This window comes from Acomys russatus, chromosome 1 (assembly GCF_903995435.1).
Source record: "Acomys russatus chromosome 1, mAcoRus1.1, whole genome shotgun sequence".
Classification (NCBI taxonomy): domain Eukaryota; kingdom Metazoa; phylum Chordata; class Mammalia; order Rodentia; family Muridae; genus Acomys; species Acomys russatus.
The window spans coordinates 3,705,658-3,727,186 of NC_067137.1; positions in this window are offsets into that span (position 1 = coordinate 3,705,658).

Here is a 21,529-nt window from a genome sequence, read left to right on the forward strand (position 1 = left end):
GTGATAGGATAACAATTGAGTTGTAATATAAATCAATTAATTAAATAAATAAAAAATCTAGACTACAAATGCTACTCGTAGCTGCTTTAACCATTTTCCCAATTTTTATTTGGGCCCCTACTAATGTATATTTTCCCCAGATCAGCTAGAAGAAATGATAAGAGAACAATGCCCCATTTTCCTTAAGGGGTGTTGGGTAGTATTTTGGGTGCTTTATTGGGCTGTAGATTTTTATTTTCATTGGAAGATGGTTATAAGTTACTACTTTTATTACCCAGAGAGAAATTGAGGCTGGTCTCAGGGATGTCTCAATTTTCCTTTATCTTTCTTTCTTAGGTTTGGAGATAGGGGCTGAAATGAAAGAAGGGGGAATATAGAAATGTATAGGACTGATAGTATAAAAAGTAGACTACTGAGTCACCTCCTCAACTTGAGGCCTTAATTTTGCTCACAGGGTTATTTTTAATTCATTGGTATAGAAATTAGTATATTGATGAAATTTAACTTTAATTTTGATACAGTTGTGTATAATTCAAATGTAAGATTATTCTTCACACACTCATATATTTCCACTCTAATATAAGGTATTGTAGTCATTCCTCTCCAGAAGAATACAAAATTTAACCTCCAAAACTTTGAAAGTGCTACTGCAGGCCTTTTAAAATAAGTAAGTTAGGTAAGTTAATTGTCAATTGATCAAACCATGGTTATGTCAATTAGTAGTCTACTTATATCATAAGAATATACATCCTACGTGTAATATATAGGTATGATCCTATAGACAGATAAGGTAAAATAGTTAGATGAGGTCTTTAAAAAAACTCAGAGTCCTACAGAATATGGCATTTAAATATGTTTTTAATGTTTTAATGATTCTTGGACAATAAGAGAGGTTAACTCCTGGCAACACACAGCCTACCTCAAAGAAGATGATGAGCATCAAAGAACCTCATTATGGAGATGGCTTTAAATGCAGCAAAGAAAAAAACCTTGAGAAAAATATCCTTATTTCTACCACTGACAGAATTCTGTCTAAAAATAGGCAAGCTTGGATGCATGTAGAGTCAACAGCCAAACTTTGCCAAGATGTAGTAAGCAAGTCCTCAATAGTTTGTGCCTTGAAAATATGTCTGTCAGATATATTGGGCCAGAAGGCTGAAGATGGAGCTCCAGTGTTATAGAGAGGTTGGGGTGACTGTTCAATCAGCAACTGTCTCTTTCATTTTTTTTAGTGTACAGTTTTTTTTATTGAAAATATCATTCATATTACACCTCATAAAATCATTCATATTACATCTCATATGCTATCCCATCCCATGCATCTTCCTATTCCTCCTTCCCTCCCATTTTTCCCCCATTCCCCTTCCCTATGACTGTGACTGAGGGGGACCTCCTCCTCCTGAATATGGTATCAAGTCTCTTTTTGGTAGTCTGCTATCCTTTCTCTGAGTGCCATCGGGCCTCCCTATAAAAAAGGAGATGGCCAAATATGGGGCACCAGAGTTCGTGTGAAAGTCAGTCCCCAGTTTCCACTTAACTGTGGAGAATGTTCTGTCCTTCGGCTAGATCTCGGTAGGAGTTTGATGATGACTGCATGTATTGTCCTTAGTTGGTGCCATAGATTGAGCAGAACCCCTGGGCCCAGATCTGCCCATCATAGTGTTCTTATAGTAGGTTTCTAGGGCCCTCTCGATCCATCTATTTCCCTAACTCCTATATTTCTCTCACCTAGAGTCCCAATAGGATGTCCTTACCTCTATCCCACTTTCCTGGTAAGTGAAGGCTTTCATGAAAAATGCCCCTTGGGCTAGTGTCCAGGTATAAGTGAGTATAAACCATTTGAGTCTCTCTGCTTCTGGGTTAACTCACTCATTATGATCATTTCTAGTTGATGAATATGAATTGTCTGTCCTTCCTTGTCTCTTTTGATTAATTTTGGTTGAAAGTATATTTTATTAGATATTAGAATGGCTATTCCAGCTTGCTTCTTGTGACCATTAGCTTGGAATAGTTTTTCCCAGCCTTTTATCCTGAGGTAATGCCTGTCCTTATGGGCGAGATGTGTTTCTTGGATGCAGAAGAATGTTGGATCTTGTTTATGCATCCATTCTGTTAATCTATGTATTTTTATTGGAGAATTGAGACCATTGATGTTAAGAGATATTAATGATCAATGACTGTTAAGGTACTTCATTTTGATGTTTGTTACAGTTGAGAGTTTGTGAGGTTGTGATTTTGTGATGGTTTAGTTATCAATTTCCTGTGTAGTTTTGGTTGGAACTCATCCCTGTGTGGTAGAGATTTCCTTCTAGTAATTTCTGTAATGCTGAATTTGTGGGTAGGTACTGTTTGAATTTGTTCCTGTCATGGAATATTTTGTTTTCTCCATGAATGGTTATTGATAGTTTTGCTGAATACAGTAGTCTAGCCTGGCATTTGTGGTCTCTTAGGGTTTGCAGGATCTCTGTCCAGGCCCTTCTGGCTTTCATGGTCTCTGCTGAGAAGTCAGGTGTAATTCTGATAGGTTTGCCATCATATGTTACTCTGCCTTTTTCCCTTGCAGCTTTTAATATTTTTTTCTTTGTTTTGTATATTTTGTGCTTTTATTATTATGTGGCAGGAAGATTTTTCTTTTCTGGTATATTCTATTTGGTGTTCAATAGACCTCTTGTATGTATATATGCATCTCCTTCTTCAGATTGGAAAATTTTTTTCTATGATTTTGTTGAAGATATTTTCTGGGATATGGATTCAGGTGTCTTCTCTTTCCTCAATGCCTATTATTCTCAGGTTTCTTTTCACGGTGTCCTTGATTTCTTGGATGTTCTGTGTCAGCAACTTTTCTGATTTAGCATTTTCTTTGATGGCTGTTTCGAGTTCTACAACTGTATCTTCAAGTCCTGAAATTCGTTCCTCCATTTCCTGGATTCTGTTTGAGAAGGCCATCTCTTTGTTGGTTGCTTTCTTCTCTATGGTCTCTCAGTCACGTTTTTCTTCTGTGTGTTCCTTTATCATAGATTCCATTTTCATCTTCAGGTCTTGAAGTGTTTTATTGATTTACTTCATCTGTCTGTTTGTATTTTCCTGAAATTCTTCCAGTGCCTTTCTATATAACCCTTTTATGTCCTCCATCCAATTGGTTGCATCCTCCTGCAGTTGTTTACAGATTTCATTCATTTCTTCCATTATCATCTTCCTTACTCAGGACTTGAGGTCATTTTCTTGTATTTCTATTGTGTTTGGGTTCTCTGGGTTGTTTTCTTTGGAATAGTTGGGATCTGGAGCTGCTGAGCTGTTTTGCTTTTTGTTGTTTACATTCTTACGCTGTCCTTTAGATATTTTGCTGTTTCTGTTAACGGGATATGGCTTCTGGTTTCCTTCACTGGTTGTTGAGAGTGGATACTTGGTGAATGATATAGGTCATGTGCTCTTGCCTGTGGGGATCAGGGAGTTTTTCCCTGACACAGGCAAGTGACTTAGTGTCCACTCCTGGAGACTTTGCTCTACACCTTAGGCTCCTGGCTGGGTCAGCAGAAGTAGGCTTCTAACTGGTCCCTTTCATGTTAGTGTTGTGATTCAGGCCAGCTGTTATGGGGTCTCAGATTGAGTCTGGTAAGCTCTGGCTAGGCAAGATGTTCCCAGTTGTCTGCACTTCCCATGGGCCTGTAGTCCAGACCTCGCCCGGCTCAGACCCACTGAGCTATGTGTGCCTTTTAGACCAGTGAATAGACACCTCTGGGGTGTTCAGCCTTTCCCAAGAGTGTAGGAGATCCTGCCAGGGTCTGTGTGAAATGTCCCAGCTGGTTCTAACTGCTCCGATCTGTGGGCTCTGTCCCCTGTGCTCTATTCCATTGTGGGCCCAATATGGCCCCACTGGCTGTTTGCCACTCACTCTGAGCTAGGTGGACCCAAGCAGCTCAGTACCCTGCGCTCTGTTCCAATGTGGGCCAGATTTGGCACCATGGGGTGTGTTCTCTCCGAGCTAGGTGGACCCAGTTGCCTGTGTTTCCACGCAGTGTGGGATCATTAGCAAATTTGCCTGGGGTGGGTAGATGGGACCAAGGGTAGCTTCCCCTGTTTTCTGTGACTTCCACAGGCTAGAGGTTCTAGTACTGAACCACACACTGAATTCGGTCTTTATCTGCCAGCTGCAGCCTGCAGGTGGGTTCTGTATGAGCATCCAGAGAGTGGGTTCAGGACCTCCGTGGACTGTTACTTGACCCGGGGCCAGGCCTGCTCAGGGTCTGTGCTGTGTGGGACCCCACACACCTAAAGTTCTCTGTATTTGTCAGTCTGTGGCTCCATTCAAGTCCCTGGGCTCCGTGCAGTAGATCAGATACAGTGCTTGCTGGGCACTGCCATCTTGAGGATCGCGGAGCTGGTCTTTTCCTTCCCTTTCCTCATCTCTTTCTGTTTTTTGTTTGGTTTTGCTGTTTTTTGTTGTTGTTGTTTTGTTTTGTTTCAGTTTGGAAGCTGCTAATCTGAATTGCCTGATTACTCAGGTAATTAATTTTATTTCTTCTCAAGTCTCTGATGAGGTTGAAGACAAAATAATTTAGTTTCACAATTAAGCTTATTTGTTTAGGGGTTAAGATGTTTTTAGGTCTAGAGAAATCTTGTAAGTTGATAGAGATGGGTTATGATAGGTGTTGATTTACATTCAGAATTTTAGACTCACTGAGATAGGAAAATGTTTTTTTTCACTATTGCCAAGTACAAATAGCCAAAACAAATGAATGTAACAATATAATGACTGATTGCTTCATGGTTCTTGTTCTATGTAGTTTATTTTAATATATGTTTAATGATATAAATGTATATGTAAAAGTTATTTTTAAAGGGGGCAATAAATAAATAATAAATAGTAAAGGTTATATCAGAAACCTGTTTATTCTTAAATATGAAGACTGTTGGTGAGACAAACCTCTCTGAATGTGCCTTTTCATTGCATGACTTAGTATATCTAGAAAGGTAAGGCCTGATTTTTATATATGAAGTGCATTAACCAAGAAAATGCTGTTAAATTGATGACGCTACAGTTAACCATCAACACCATTGGAGATCTGAGGCGGATGAATTATAGCAGGAAGTATAATCCAAATGGCCTATGTATCAATTAAAATAGCTTCATTGGGGCAGTGGTTGTAGGTCTTGCCATGTCATAAAGGACAACATTAAATCTTTAGCTACCACACAGGACAGCATTGGCATTTGGCTTCCAGACTCAGGCCTGAGATATTTTCTTGTATAGGATTAACCTGGGGGACTGACCTGCTTTGTCAAGGCAGAGTACAGCAGTCAACCCAACAATATCCACAGTTCATGCAGGGCCCTTGTGGCAGGTGAGAAGTGGTGCAGTTTTGCCTAGTGATTAGCATTGCTACAACCCAGGTGGAGTTGTCATGTCTATCTGTCTGTTCTGAAGACCTTAAATTTGCTGTTAGGAGCTGGGGTCTCTGTTTGTCATAGGAAGCTTTCTCCATTAAACATTTTAAGTGCCACATTCATTAGATCTCTGGAAAGTTTTGAGGGCTATTAAATATACCTGATTTTAAATTAACATATTTGCTTTTAGTTATTTGTTCTAGGTTTAACCTTGAAAACATATACAGAGGGCTAAATAAAGCTTGTTCCTGTAAATGAATTATGAATTACTTGTATAAAGAATTCGATCATTTTAAAGGTGACTATTAGTCTTTATGTCTTAATTATATTTAACAATTTACAATTAAGTAGCTTTTATAAGATTACTATTCTATAGTTTTATCGCTGTTAAGTTTAATCTTAAAAAATTATAGTTTTCAAGTTAAATCTTTTTTTAGTATAAAAATAAAACTTTTTACTGTAAATATAGTCCATAGGGAAACTGTCAATTGTACTTTCCTGTTTTTTTTTCATAATGTGCCATTGCAGAATATCATGGTTTCTTATATGACTGAGTTGATCAAAACTCATTGTCTTTCCTTAATCATAAGATAAGAATCCACTAGTTTTTGGTATTTATGAGCTGTGGTCTTAACTTTATTTCGCCAGAAAATGCATTGAGTTTTTGAGATTCTAGTGTATCTTTGAGCCTTTCTCAGGGTGAAATCTTAAGTATAAAATCCATGTTGTACATTGACATATTTCAGCTAACCAAAACAGGTAGTCAGAAACAGAACTACAGGGGTTAAAAAACAAGGTTAGCACATTTGAATATTTGCCCAGAACTATAGACATCCATGGATTAGGCCTTTGTTTTAAGATTCCCTATATAACCTCCTAATTGTTAACCTTGTGTTACAAGTTTTAAGTCAGCTTGTGTTAGAGATTCTATAGTTTTTAACTATATCCAATAAAATTATAAACCCAGAAGTACAGAAAGCTCACACAATAGTTTTACACAGAGATAAGTTTTATATCTTAGCAAAAGTTTTAGGCAATTAAACCAATAGTCTAATTTTCTTAGCTGCTTGGCCTTACTCTTTTTTAAAATTTTCTGCCACAACCTCATTGGCTTGCTTGATATAGGACAGAGGCTTCCCAGCTTTTCAATGTAATAGAAGAACATAAAATAATATCTCAACATTACTCATACAGAAAAGACTTTCCAATCCCTGATAAACTGAATCTAGTAACTAGAAAGCTAAGAGCTGAGGAATCTGAGCCTTGGCTATCAAAGCAGCCATGGCAAGCTGCAGTGTCGGATTGAGACCTGTGTGGAGAGTGCACACAGGGTGGCATGCTGGAGTCTGCCCACTTTGTCCCAGTCTGAAAGCCTGTGAGTCATGGCAGCTAGAGCTTGCTCCAGCCTGTAAGTCTTCCTATAACTGGCACACAGAAACACACAGGAAAGAGTGAAAATGAAACAAAAACATAGAACTAGGCCTAGATAGAAATCAAAGGACAAGCAAAAAAATAACACAAGACATAGAACAAAGTTAGTCATAATGATATCCTGAAACAAAGACATATTTATAAGGTGCTTATAACAACAGGTGACAACCACTTTGAAACAAATATAGTGTTGCAAGATGGTTATTAACTTTTTGAAACAAAGACATAATTGTCAATCCTGGGACAGGCAGTACAGAACCATTTGTAGTAAAGATTACTGGTATGGCATAGTCCAGTCCTTAAGAAACAGGTTTTTTTTTCTTTTGGTTTTTTGAGATAGGGTCTCTCTGTGTTGCCTTGGCTGTCCTGGACTCACTTTGTAGACCAGGCTGGTCTTGAACTCACATTGATCCACCTGCCTCTGCCTCCCAAGTGCTGGGATTAAAAGCGTGTGCCACTACGCCCGGCTGAGAAACAGGTTTAATAATAAACAGGAATAAATCTAGTTTGTCTTTACTATAAGATAGTGCTTAAGCCTAAGATGGAGCCAGGCTGGTTCTTTATCCTCAGATAGAGAACTGACAACAGACCAAACAAATGATACCATCTGAGTATGGCTTAATAAAGCAATGATTTTATTGAGATTATTTAAAGGAGTATACCTGAGGAGTTTCTTACAGGAGCCCAAAGACAACCTCATCAATAAAATGCCTCTGCCGGCATAGTAAAGACTCACAAAAGCTGTGTTCTTGGCTCTCATTGCATAGCTTACAGGCAGCTTAGGTAGTCAAATAAAGGTTTCTACTCAGCAATTGTTGCTGCTTATGTAACATTAGAAAGGAGCCTTGGCAACACTGTAATTTCAGGAGTTTCCTGAGTTCTGTACTCTTCATTTACTTTCCTGAGTCTTATGTGTATACTTCAGAAGAAAACGTGTGAAGGATGAGATAATAGCTACACAATACTTCGACTATAGGAGTTAGACTTCCTAGGACAGAGAGGCCTATGGGTATCATCGGTTAGAATAGCTGAGTATCTGCCTAGAAATAAAGTCATAAGCTTATAATAAATAGGTTTCTGCGTTAATATTCAGAACATGCAAAAAACTTGAAGGTTATAGCCAGCTTCTTTACTTCCAGACTAGATTCAGAAGTCTCACAGCTTAAAACAAAGGTCTTGACTTTTGTCTCCCAACAACAGGGCCTCTGCTGATGAAGAGGTTCAGTTAGTTCAAGATGATATCAAGACATGTTACACAACAGTAGCCTGCCAATCAGCCATACTTTCTTCAAGATGACCATGCTTAAATTAGGGAATGAAATCTCTTCAGAGGCTCTAACCACCCCCCACCTGCAACTTTAAGAAGAGACAGAGTTTTAGGCTTCTGAGGTCCCTCTTTGACTTTGCAGAGGTTGTTTTTCTCTATGGTGCTGTTGCATATGTATGTTTCCTCACTACCTTTCTTTCTTTTTTCTTTCTTTCTTTCTTCCTTCTTCCATCCTTCCTTTTTTCCTTCTTCTTTCTTTCTCTCTTTCTTTCTTTCAACTGCTGATTCTGTCTACAGTGTTTAAGGCTTCTCTCCTGCTGTCTTTTGCACCTGAGATTTTTTTCTACCTTTTAATTCTTTAACTGGCAGAAAATACAACCCAATCAAAATATATGTATCAATGCCATGTATATTAAAATATATGTACATTATGTTCCATGTGCTGTTTTTCAGTTAACAACCTCACAAGATAAGTTGTGCACTCTGTATTAGATTAAATTACAACCCAAATTTCATCTTCTTGCCAGTTCTGAATTATGTTATACAGATATTCACATAAGTTTAGTTAAAGCCATTCTTCTCACTCTCTTCCCGATTCCTACCTATATCTTGTGTGCTTTAGCAATGAAACTCAGGTCATCAAAATCTTGTGTTTCATTTTAATACACAGAATTCTAAGAATCCCCTTTAATGGTCCTTTATCCTGATCCATCCTCTTTTTCTAATTTTACTCCACTGAGTCTGTTTGCTTCAACTTAGATATACTTCTTGCTCTTATATTATTGCCTCATTATGACAATTCTCCTCAAAAAGACTTGCCTAGAGCCTATGGACTCCTCATACTGTAGAGAAAAGTTTTCCAAAGCTTACTAAAATAGCAGGTAGAGGTGTTTGATATCAAATAAGATGTTCTGAGATGAATCCCTGCAACCATATGGTTTAAAAATAAATTGACTTTTATGAACTATTCTCTAATCTCTGTATCCATGCAATAGGATACTCTCTCTCTCTCTCTCTCTCTCTCTCTCTCTCTCTCTCTCTCTCTCTCTCTCTCTCTCTCACACACACACACACACACACACACACCATTACCCACATATACATACATACATACATACATACGTATACATTTCATACATACATGTACATTTTTATAAAAATTCTCTCAGATGAAATTCTAGGAAGAATATCAACATTCTACATGTAACATTAGCATGCAGAAAAGTAGCATGCAGAATAGGACCATTATAGTAGCCCAGAAGAAATGCCTTAGATTTTTTTAGCCCAAGGACATACACATATATGAGAATAGTATGAAATTTCATACTTGGCCATTATAAAAATCTGTGCCACCTGAGACATTAGGCATTTTAATGGTTTTCACAACTGTGGAAATATGGCAGTGAGTTTCTGAGGGACAGATAATAAAAATATATTCTTGCAGGACCTTATATAAGTATCCATATAAGGTTGGTGCATGTGTAGATGGCAGGGGCCGATGACAAAAAAAAAAAAAAAAAAGAGCAGAACTACAGGCCTTAGTGAAATAGAAGCAGTAATTAAAGTCTACCAACCAACAAAAGCCCACAGTCTGATGGTTTTATTAAAGAATTCTATCAGAATAGAATGTCAAAGAAGAGTTAATTTCCAATACTCTTCGAATTATTGCATGAAATAGTAATGGAAGGAACACTTTCTACTTTGTTTTATGTAGACACAGTTACCCTGATAACCAAAACACATAAAGAACTAAGGAAAATAATTACAGGTAAATTCCAATTATGAACATAGATTAAAAAAAAATGTCAATACTTGAAAACTAAATCCTAGAACATATCAGAAAGATCATTTACCGTGATGAAGTAGGTGCTGTCCCATGGGTTCAGGGATGTTGTGATATGTGTAAATCAATAAATGTACCATATAAACAGATGGAAATATAAACACTCACAGATTCAGAAAAAGCCTTTGATAAAAACCCAACACCATCTTAGTATAAAAATTCCAGGAGAGAGTAGGGATACAAGGGACATACTTCAACATAATAAAAGCAGTTTACAGCAAGTCCATAGTCAACATCAACTTAAATGGCTTAAAAGGAGAAAAGCTCAAATAATAACATTCAAATCAGGAATAAGACAATGTTTTCTATCTTCATACCTACTCAATATAGCATTTGAAATGTTAACTAGAGTAATAAAGTAACTGAAGCAGATCAAGGGGATACAAATTGGAAAAGAAGTCAAAGTATTTTTATTTGCAGATGGTATGATAGTATATATAAAAGACCCTAAAAATTGCAGCACAAATCTCTTACAGCTGATAAACACTTTCAGAAAAGTATCTGAATACAAATTTAACTTGCAAAAATTAGTACCCTTCCTATATGCAGATGGCCAATGGACTGAAAAGAAATCAGGAAAGCACCACTTTTCATAGTAGCCTTAAATAATATAAAGTATCTTGAGGAAACTCTAATTGAGAAAGTGAGAGAATTGTTTGATAAAAACCTTAAGACATTAAAGAAAGAAATTGAAGATGGTATCAGAAGATGGAAAGATCTCCCATGCTCATGGATATATGGGATTAATATATTCAAAGTTACCAACCTACTAAAAGCAATCTACAAATTCAATGCAATGCTCATGAAAATTTCAACACAATTCTTCACAGATCTTTAAAGGACAATTTTCAGCTTCATATGGAAACACAAAAAGATCAGTATACCTTAAACTATCCTGCTGTTTTATAATAAAAGAACTGCTGGAGGTATCACTGAACATTATCGTAAATTGTACTACAGAGCTATATTAATAAAAACTGTATGGTTAAAAAAAACAGACACATTAATCAATGTACTTAAATTGAAGGTTCAGACATGAGTGTAAATACCCATATACTCCTGAGTTTTGAAAAAGAAGTTAAAAATATACACTGACATAAAACATAATATCTTCAATAATGGGGCTGGTCAAACAGAAAGGCATCAGGTAGGAAAACCCAAATAAAACCATACTTATCACTCCATGCAAACTCAACTCCAAATGGACCAAGGACATCAAAATGAAATGAATTATACCAAATGTAAAAAAAAATAAAGTAAGGAATAGACATGAACTCATTGGTCCTGGAAAAGACTTTCAAAACAGAACACCATAAGCATAGACACTAATACCAATAATTAATAAATATGACATCAAGAAGCTTTTATACTTATTAGGACAATGAAGTAAACTATAGAATGAGAAATTATTTTTACCAACTACACATCTGATAGATATATATCACATATATATATATTATGTAAATATATAAAGAACTCAGAAATCTAGATATCAAGAAAACAACCTAATTTTAAAAAATGATGTGTAGATATAAACAGAGAATTCTCAAAAGAGGAAATTCACATGGCCAAGAAACACTTTAAAAATTTCAATATCCTTAGCCATCCGAGAAAGACAAGACAAAACTACTCTGAGATTTCATTTTACATCTGTCAGAATAGCTAAAATCAATAAACAAGTGACAACTCATGCTTTAAAGATGTGGAATAAAGGAGACACTCACTGATTGCTGATGGGAATGCAAACTTCTTTAGCTACTAGGGATATCAGTGTGGTGGTTCCTCAGGAAAGTGGGAATCAGTCTATCTCAAGGTCCAGTTACTTGACTCTGGGCATTGTTCTGGATAAGTTTATGTCAACTTGACACTAGCAAATATCTTTAAATATTTTATTTTTTATTTTTTTATTAATTTATTCTTGTTACATCTCAATGGTTATCCCATCCCATTTCCCCCTTATTCCCCTCCTCTATGACAGTTCCTGAGGGGGACTTCCTCCCCCTGTATATGCTCATAGGGTACCAAGTCTCTTCTTGGTAACCTGCTGTCCTTCCTCTGAGTGCCACCAGGTCTCCCCCTCCAGGGGACATGGTTAAATGTGAGCACTAGAGTACATGAGAAAGTCATATCCCACTCTCCACTCAACTGTGGAGAATGTTCTGCCCATTGGCTGGATCTGGGTAGGGGTTTAAAGTTTACCACCTGTATTGTCCTTGGCTGGTGCCTTAGTTTGAGTGGGACCCCTGGGCCAAAATCTGCTTATCATATTTTCAACTGAGAAGAAGGAAACTAAATTAAGAAAATGTCTCCATAAGATTGACTATAGGCAAAGACCATAGGGACCTTTTTACAACAATTTATGAGTTAAAGCCCAGTTCATTGTGGGTGATGTCATCCCTGGAATGATGTTTCTGGGCTCTATATGAAAGCAGGCTAAGGAAGCCATGAGGAGCAAACTAGTAAGCAGCACCCTTCTACGGCCTCTGTATCAGCCCCTGCCTCCAAGTTCTTGCCCTGTTGGGGTTCCTGTCCTTGTTTCTTTCAATGATGGACTACAATGTGGAAATTTGTAAGCCAAATACAAACTTTCTTCCCCATTTTGTTCATGATGTTTATCACTTTAATTGTAGCCCTAACTAGCACAGACATAAAACCATCCTACACAGAGACACTTGCTCAACCATGCTTATTGCTGCTCTGTTAATAATAGCCAGAACTTGGAAACAATCTAGATATCTCACAATAAAAGAATTAATAATTAAAATGTGGTACATGGAATATTATTCAGCCAATAAAAAATTCAATCATGAATTTCACTATTAATGAATGGAACTTTAAAAAAAAGTCATTCTTAGTGATGTATCTGAGATCCTGAAAGAAAAATTATGCTATGCTTCTACTTACCTATGGATATTATCTGTTAGGCAATAATAAGCTAAACTCTCTAGAATCACTAACATTAGATATAGTGTAAAGGACTAGGGAAGCTAGATCTCCCTAGGAATGAGAAATATAATAGATAGTTATGGATGGATGGGGAGGGTTTGGAATGAGAGGATCATGTATGGAATGGAAGCAAAGAAGGAGAAGACAAAGGGAATACAGGGAAAGATAGCTAAAAATATATGAACCATTTAAGGGGTAGTGTAGAATTTTAATACAGTCAATACTTCCTAAAATATATGCATATTAAAGGCAATATAACTGAAATTGCCACATGGCAACAATACATCTTGTGTCTCCAAATGAAGCTTTCACTGCCAGATTTGGGTTAAATCTAATTGATTTTTTGCTAAATGAGTCCCATGGAACTCCTCAAACACCCAGGCTATCGTTACGGGTTTTTCTGTACAAACTGACTGACAGCAATGCTGCATTGCTGAAGAGAATGTCTAGACTGTACACTGAACATGGAAAAATAAAGGTAGTGCCTACACAGAGCCTTCACTCTTATGTTCCAATATCTTTGATGCAGGAACCACTTTGCAAGGGTTCAAAAGACAAACATAAACACCAAGCAAGCCACAAGCACTTTATCTACAAAAGTACACTGCCTGCAAGATATGCTATGGCAATGGTGGCACGAAGCTTGTGGGAGTAGCCAGACAGAAATAATTTTACTTAAGGCCTATTCCATGAGATGAACTCCTTCATCACACTGCTTGGGTGAGCAAGAACCTGGCTCTAAGGACCCAGGAACCAAGGTAAAACCAAGTAGTATTTGTCTAAAAATAAAAAAATATATAATGAGAAAATTACTTTTAATGATATTCTACTATACTCATAGATCAATGACTTGTTCATCCTTCATCAGAGAAGTTTCCTCCTGCATCAGGGAACATATACAGAAACATAAGCAAATAATGAGAGGCCCTCAGTGTTTCAGAAACCCTGGGTAAGAGGAGTGAAACAAGTATAAGAGCCACAGGGGATTCAGGACAAGAAAACAAGGTCCTATTCACGAGAAAGATCAAAGTTCATGTGAACTCACAGAATGGAGGTGGCAGGCACAGAACCTGCACAGTTTCACATCAGATGGAGTCCTAGAGCCAAACGGAGGAGTGGACACATGCCTACCCCCATCCTTAACACAGAAGGTATCTCCAATCGATAACCACTTGCAAATGAAAATTTAGTTTTCTCCAAAGGAGTGTCACTGGGAAACAAACTAGTCTTAAGGTTAGGTCATATTCCCAACAGGAGAAGGCCGAAAGAAATAGAATTCAGGAGCATCTTTGCCCCTGAAAAGGAGACAAGGAGTTCCTTGTAATACAAGTGAGTAATGGGAGAGCTACCTAGTGTTAATGGGCTGGAACCCTGCATCAAATAAATTCAATACCATATCATTCAATATCATAAAACCATTTTACTCAAGTTGATCTGCAAATTAAGTGTAACTCCATCAATACCCACAATGTGGTCATTGACATTGCTTTTGCTACTGATTCAGAGCAACTGACTTTAAAATAAATACTGAAGAGCATAGGGTCAATTCAGCTTAACCCTCACCTGACCTAGGGGATCTATGAATGTGGCCCAACAGAAAACCACAAGTTTCTTTAAAGCATTACAAGAATTCTGGAGGGTGTGATGTCTTTTTTAACTTGGACAGTTCTAGAGCACAGCGCGTGCAGATGATAATCCATTGTTGTAATGTTAAATAGTGGACATCTCCTGTAGAGACTTCTGATAAAAGAATGTAGGGGCTGGTTCCTATACCTATTGTTAATACTCATTATATGCAACTGTATTTAAGAAAAATAAAACTGCAGGTACTGGTTAATGGACAGTGCAACAAAAATCAAACTAACATATATGTTTTTAAAGGCTTATAAATTAATTAGTATTTGAGACCAAAGGTTAAAGACAAGCTCTTGATCTTGCACAATTGTTTAAATTACATGGAAAATTGTTGGGAATTTATTTCTTTTTTTTAAAAATTTTTCATTAATTTATTCTTGTTACATCTCAATGTTTATCCCATCCCTTGTATCCTCCCATTCTTCCCTCCCCCCCATTTTCCCATTATTCCCCTCCCCTATGACTGTTCCTGAGGGGGATTACCTCCCCCTGTATATGCTCATAGGGTATCAAGTCTCTTCTTGGCAACCTGCCACCAGGTCTCCCCCTCCAGGGGACATGGTCAAATATGAGGCACCAGAGTACGTGAGAAAGTCATATCCCACTCTCCATTCCCGAAATTTGTGGATAAATGGATTGAGCTAGAAATAATCATAATGAGTGAGTTAACCCAGAAGCAGAAGCAGAAAGACTCAAATGGTATATACTCACTTATATCTGCATACTAGCCCAAGGAACATGTCCCACGAAAGCCTTCACTTACCAGGAAACTAGGACAGAGGGGAGGACATTCTATTGGGATTATAAATGAGAGAAGCATGGGAGAATAGCAAAGTAGAAGGATCCAGAGGGTCCTAGAAACCTACAAGTAGAACATTATGATAGGCAGATTTGGGCCCAGGGATCCCACTCAAACTAAGTCACCAGCCAAGGACAATACAGGCGGTAAACTTTAAGCCCCTACCCAGATCTAGCCAATGGGAATTGATTTCTATTCCTGACATATATAAAATTCAACTCCATAGACTCTATAGATTTAAATGTCAAATTCACAGACTGAAAAACAGTGGTGGCTTGAATAAGAACGTATGACCCCATGGGGGTCATATGTGTGAATACTGTGTCCCCAGTTAGTGGAACTGTATGGGAAGGATTAGAATGTATAGCTTTCATGAAAGATGTGTATCAAAGAGGCAGGCACTGTGGTTTCAAAAGACTTAAACATTTCCCATTGTGCTATCTACCTGCTGCTTCTGGCTTGAGATGTGAGGTCCAAGCTGTTCCTGTTGCTATGCCAGGACTCCACAACCATGGACTCTAAACCTTTAGTAATTATAAACCCAACTAAATGCTTTCTTTTACAAGTTGCCTTGTTCATGGTATTTTATCACAGTCATTGAAAAATAACCACCTAAACCTTTAAAAGAGAATGAAGTAAAATAATTATTGTAACTGATTATTATTACATACCTTTCAAATGATTTAGGCTGTTGAGATTTCTCTGTCAGTAAAGAAGCTTTCTTGCCAAGCCTGATTACTTGAGTTGATACCTTGGAATCCCAAACTAAAAGAAAATAATTACTCTACCAAGTTGTCATCTGACATCCAAACACGTGCTTCTGGGTACCAATACACACACACAGACATATACATGACAAATAAAATTAAAAACTCAACATCATAAATAATGACAAAAGTAAACACCAAATTATAACACTTTATATAAAAAAACAAAACTAGTTAAAACATGAAATAAAATACAATATAATAGAGGAAAAAATTGCATATATATAATTGATTAAAAATATATACATGTGAAGTCAGTAAGACTGAAAGTTTGTGTGTGAAAAGATACTACAAACATGAAGTAAAAATTCCGACAAACATATAAAAAAATCTTAACCTTACTAGCGATCAGGGAAATAAAGCCAAGATTATGTTCAGATACAATTTCATACCTAAGGGAGAACAAAATGTGGAAAACTCAGTGGTTATCAGGGATTGATGAAGATTAGTACAACTAAACATTTGCTCACTCCAGGTGGGAATGTAAATTGGAGCAATGATTTGAAAAACAATTTAGCATTTATCTAGCAAATGTGAAGATGTGTGTTCTCTAATGATGCAACGATAAGATTCCAAGGTATATACACTCAAAATTGCTGCCAGAGTGTTTCTGAGGAGAAACAAACAGATACACAGATATGTAAACATCACCTAGGAGACTGAAAAATAGGGAATAGTTAGATTTTTCTTTTCTTTTCTTTTTATTTATTTCTTTCTTTTTAACGAAATGGCACATATAAACAGGCTAGTTTATTTTTTCAAAATCTAACACATGTCCACTATTACCATCACCCCATATCTCTTCGGTGGATGATGAGGAAACAACACCTGATTTCAAGATGAAGATATTTGGCACATTTAATCTACACAATCTAGATTCTGAACTGGAATCACCTGATAAACTTTAGGTACAAAAGATCAGGCCTTATTCTTGAGTCTTGTGTAGAGCCTTGACAAATGAATGCTCTATTCAGTTTATTTGTAAATTATACATCAATTAGGAAAAGCTCTTTAGGTGGGCTTAGTTGGCACCAAAGGTTTTAGATAGATGATGAAAAACTGTCTGTTGCAACCTCTGTTTCCATGGAATTTCTGTGTCTCTGTATGTATTCCAAAATAGTTCAGCATAATATTAGTAAAATTATAAAGCATAAAGCAAATAACAACCCTTGCTAAAATTCTTGCCTTTTCTCTTCCATAGCCCTGGGTATGATTACTTAGTTTTCATTTGTTTGCTTCTATTGTGGGTTGTGCTCTTACTATTATATATTGCATATGTGTGTATCATGCCAGGAAGAGCAGTCAGCTTCCCAGAGAGCAACCATCACCTTTAAAATTCTATTGTTAATCCCTAAAAATTCTAGTTTAATTTAGAAACTCAAAAGATGTTGATTGATAGTGTCCTGTCTTGTGTAGCCTTTTTCTGCAAGCCTTAAAACACACTCCCAACCCCACCTACATTTATATACTTTACCTTACCTTGCATGAAAAGCAATCCAATGTCCTCATTTTTTTAAAATTATAGACACAGTAAGAAATGTTAGCATATAAGCAGCTTTTACAAGCCTGCCTCCAGGTTGCTTAGCAACCTCTGACATCATCCCCTGCCACTGCCACCAGGGCTCTGGATAAAAAGACAAACCTGTCATCCTTCACTCTTTCTCTCTCTCTTCTTCTCTGTCTTCCTGGGATACCCTTACTTCTCTCCATATGCTTGTACAATAAATCTTATACCCCGTCTGTTATGTTCTACATATTTAATATTTAACACATACCCTGCAACAAAACTCACACAAAAGATTATTTGGGTAAAAAAATGGAACAGAGACAGCAGTGGTCTGGGCAGAGGGGCAGGATTTTTTCGGGGGGAGGAATCTTTGGAGCAGCAGTAATCTAGTGAAGAAGTATAGTACTGCCAGAACAGGGTGACTTTCTCCTGGCCTGTGACCATATACTTTGGTCATATTTATACTTTGGGATTTGGTGAGCTGTCTATCTGGGGTGAGCATATATTTGTGCATTGTGTCTCCCAGGAAAAGTCTTGTCCCACAACATGTAATAATTTCTCCTTCCTTTTAATGGGGTTGCTGAATAACAATATCTATGGCCAATTCAGAAAATAGTGTTCCTAGATGAGAAAAGAGAATTCTTATCTTATTATTTAGAGACTTAGCATTGGTTTTGCCTCTCAATTTTTCAAAATGTTATTGCATATCTATCTATCTATCTATCTATCTGTCTGTCTGTCTGTCTGTCTGTCTGTCTGTCTGTCTATCTATGTATCCTCTGTGTGTGTGCTCTGAACAGTATCCCTGAACACATATATGGAGGTTAGAGAACAATTTGAAAGATGCTATTCTCTCTTTCCACCATTAATGAGAATACAACTTAGGTTGCATGTCTTGGTGGCAAGTGCCTTTACCTCTAAGCTATCATAATACCTTCTATTTTTAAATTATGATTCGACAGCAGTAAGAGAATCAAACTGGTAACCTTACTGTCTTCTCCTAGAATTGGATTAAATGGAACAGATTGTGAAATGTCTTTAAAGAAGGCTATGCCAGAAAAGCAATAAATGGCACAACACTGCTGTGGTGGCTTTATGGTTGCAAAAGCAAACCCATGTTGACTGGTTTGTCGGCGCCGCATCGTCCAGCGGAAATAAGACACCGACAACCAGACTTCTTCTCTAGATCTTTACTCAGGATTTTGCTAAGCAGGAATGGCCCTGAAAAAGGGAAGGACAGAGCTTAAGTAATAACCAAGTACCAATCAGCTTTTGCCAGGTGCTAACTCCTCATAGGTCAAAGTCAGAGCAAGGCCGCTCGTCACAAGATTGTCCGTTACCCCTGCACAGCCCTTCGCCATATGAGGACTTGTTTATTCTGGAGAGCACTCGCCAGCGGGAAGGTGGAAGGCGGAAACCGGCGCCATGTCAGGGCGTGGCACTTCGCAGCTCTCCACACTGGTTAACATAGTCATGAGAATAAAGGTTTAAATGAATGCACGGAATCACTAATCTGTGTGTGTGTGTGTGTGTGTGTGTGTGTGTGTGTGTGTGTGTGTGAAACTGAACACATAAGAAATAAATCAAAAATAGAGGTATGTGTTTATAGGAATCAAAAGGCTATTATATCAATTTTACCCATGGGAGGGTGGGAGGGTCATTTCTCCTTCCTGGGTCATGAAGAATCATGATTGGCAAAATAAAAGCAAATTAAAAACAAAATGAGAGGAGAGAGAGAGAGAGAGAGAGAGAGAGAGAGAGAGAGAGAGAGAGAGAGAGAGAGAGAACAGGGAGATACAGGCAGAAAGAGGAGAGGAAGAGGGAAAAACAGAAATGGAGATGGGGTAGGGCAGGGCAGGAGAGAAAGAGAGAAATTTTCTAAATTGTTTGCCCATCCTCACCACCCAGCATGAAGAGCTTCTGCTCAGACATTCTGCCATGGAAAATGAGTCTTCAGAGAGTGATAGCTACAGCCAACTTTCCCATCACTATTTCTTCTTTTCCCTTATTCTCTTTATGTCTCTCAAACTCCAGCCATAATTAGCACACTATAAAAACCTTGTCTTATAACCTGAAAACCTCCATGAATGAATCTGCTGATGATGCACTTTCAACTTTAAGCTAAGCCAAGACCCTTTCTGAGTTACATCTGAACTTTTTTGCCCTTTGCCACTAAATCATTTATTTATTTGATTTGATCCTTTTGATTTATTAAAAATATTGCTGCTGGTCTTAGGGCTTCTTGGCAGGGATACAAAATGTTGATGCAATAATTTAATTAAATTTGATACAGGGATGAGGCAAGAATCAGATATAAGGGAAAACATTTCTTATAAAATGCTTGTAAGAGAGAAAATATATTCATATTCCAGAGCAATGACAGCAGGGCATGTCCAAAGTATTCCATTGAATCACCAGGCCTTGATGTGATTTAAACCCTGCATAAAGTGGAATATGTTTCATCAGCCTCTGATGGATCCAGACTACCATGCATAGCAACAAAAGAAACAAGATTAGGTCAGTATGTGTGGCCACTTGTGCAGGCATGTCTAGGGCTAGTGTAATATTTAACATGTAACCTCAGGCTGTGTTCACAAGCAGAAACACCCCTTTCTACTTTCTCTTCCCCTTCTAATTTCCTGCTTTTCTCCTTTCTACTTCCACATCACTCTTCTTTCATTCCCCTTTCCTTTCTCCCTCCCTAAGCTTCCTCTTTCCATGTCTAGTCTTCCCTCTCTCATGCTTCATGAGTCTGGCTAAGTGTTTTCTTCCCATCTACAATCAGGAGGAGACCTTTCATTTCTTGCTTTCCAGAGTTTGTTTTGCAATTTGTTATTCTGTGGTTTTCATCCCATTTTCCCCTCTTTAAATGTACCCACTTACTTTAGCCTTTGTCCTTCTTAGTCAGTGCCTCAACTCAGTCCACTCTTTTGTTTTTGTTTGTTTGATTTTTCCAGACAGGGTTTCTACAGGACAAGGTTCCTTTTTGTTTGTTTGTTTGTCATTCCTGTTAATGCAGGAATACATCCAAATGGTACAAACAGAATTATGATAAAATAGTGTCCATAACAAATACAGCAAATATATAGAATGCATTCTCTGCCACACTATATTCTTAACAACTGATTTATAGGTGAAGTACATCCTGACAGACTCTGTCCCTCATTCAGTAGACTTTCATTTTAAAATGCATAAAGCTGTTTCTAATAGTCATCATTCATTCCTACTAGGCCCTGGGTGATTCCCCAGAAGAAATTTTCACAGATTAAATGAGGCTAAGGTGAGGGTGCGAGGGAGGCAGAAGTCTAGTAAGAGAAGCTGGCCAGCTCTGGCCTATGCTTGTCTGAGTCCCTGCAGCTGACGCCCCTTTCCCCTTCTAAAGTAATGCCACTCTCAGAAACCCTTTACTCTCAATCACTTATTCTTTTCTTTTATGGAGGAAAAATGAGAGCGTTATCTACTTTAAGCCACGGAAAAAGCTTCTTTTTCTCCATAAGGTTCTCTGACTTGTGGACTGCTGAGAATTCATGCCTTGTTCAGTTAGTTTTAGTAATTGAGGGAATCTCTGATGACAATACTATGCTCCTAGGGGGTAGCAGCTAAAACGCACACAGAATGTTTCAGGCCAAGGAGGATTGTGATCAGCTCAAGTGATTTTGAAGAGGAAGGCAGAGGGAATCTGCACAACAATGTGCCTTTTTACAGGCTGAGTGATTCTTAAATAATCACAGCTCTGCCCTCACATCCAGATGATCATGCTGGCCCATCCCTGCTGCTGGCTGTGAAGTTAGGCAGGGAGCCAAGCCATCAGCTGGGCTTCAAGATAGTCACACAGACTGCCTGCAGCAATGTTCCCAGCTAGCCAGGCAGGAGGAAATACACACTTCTCTTTAGAAGGCTGATGTCTATGGTCAGGGCTCGATTACTGCTCCACATGATATCAGTTACA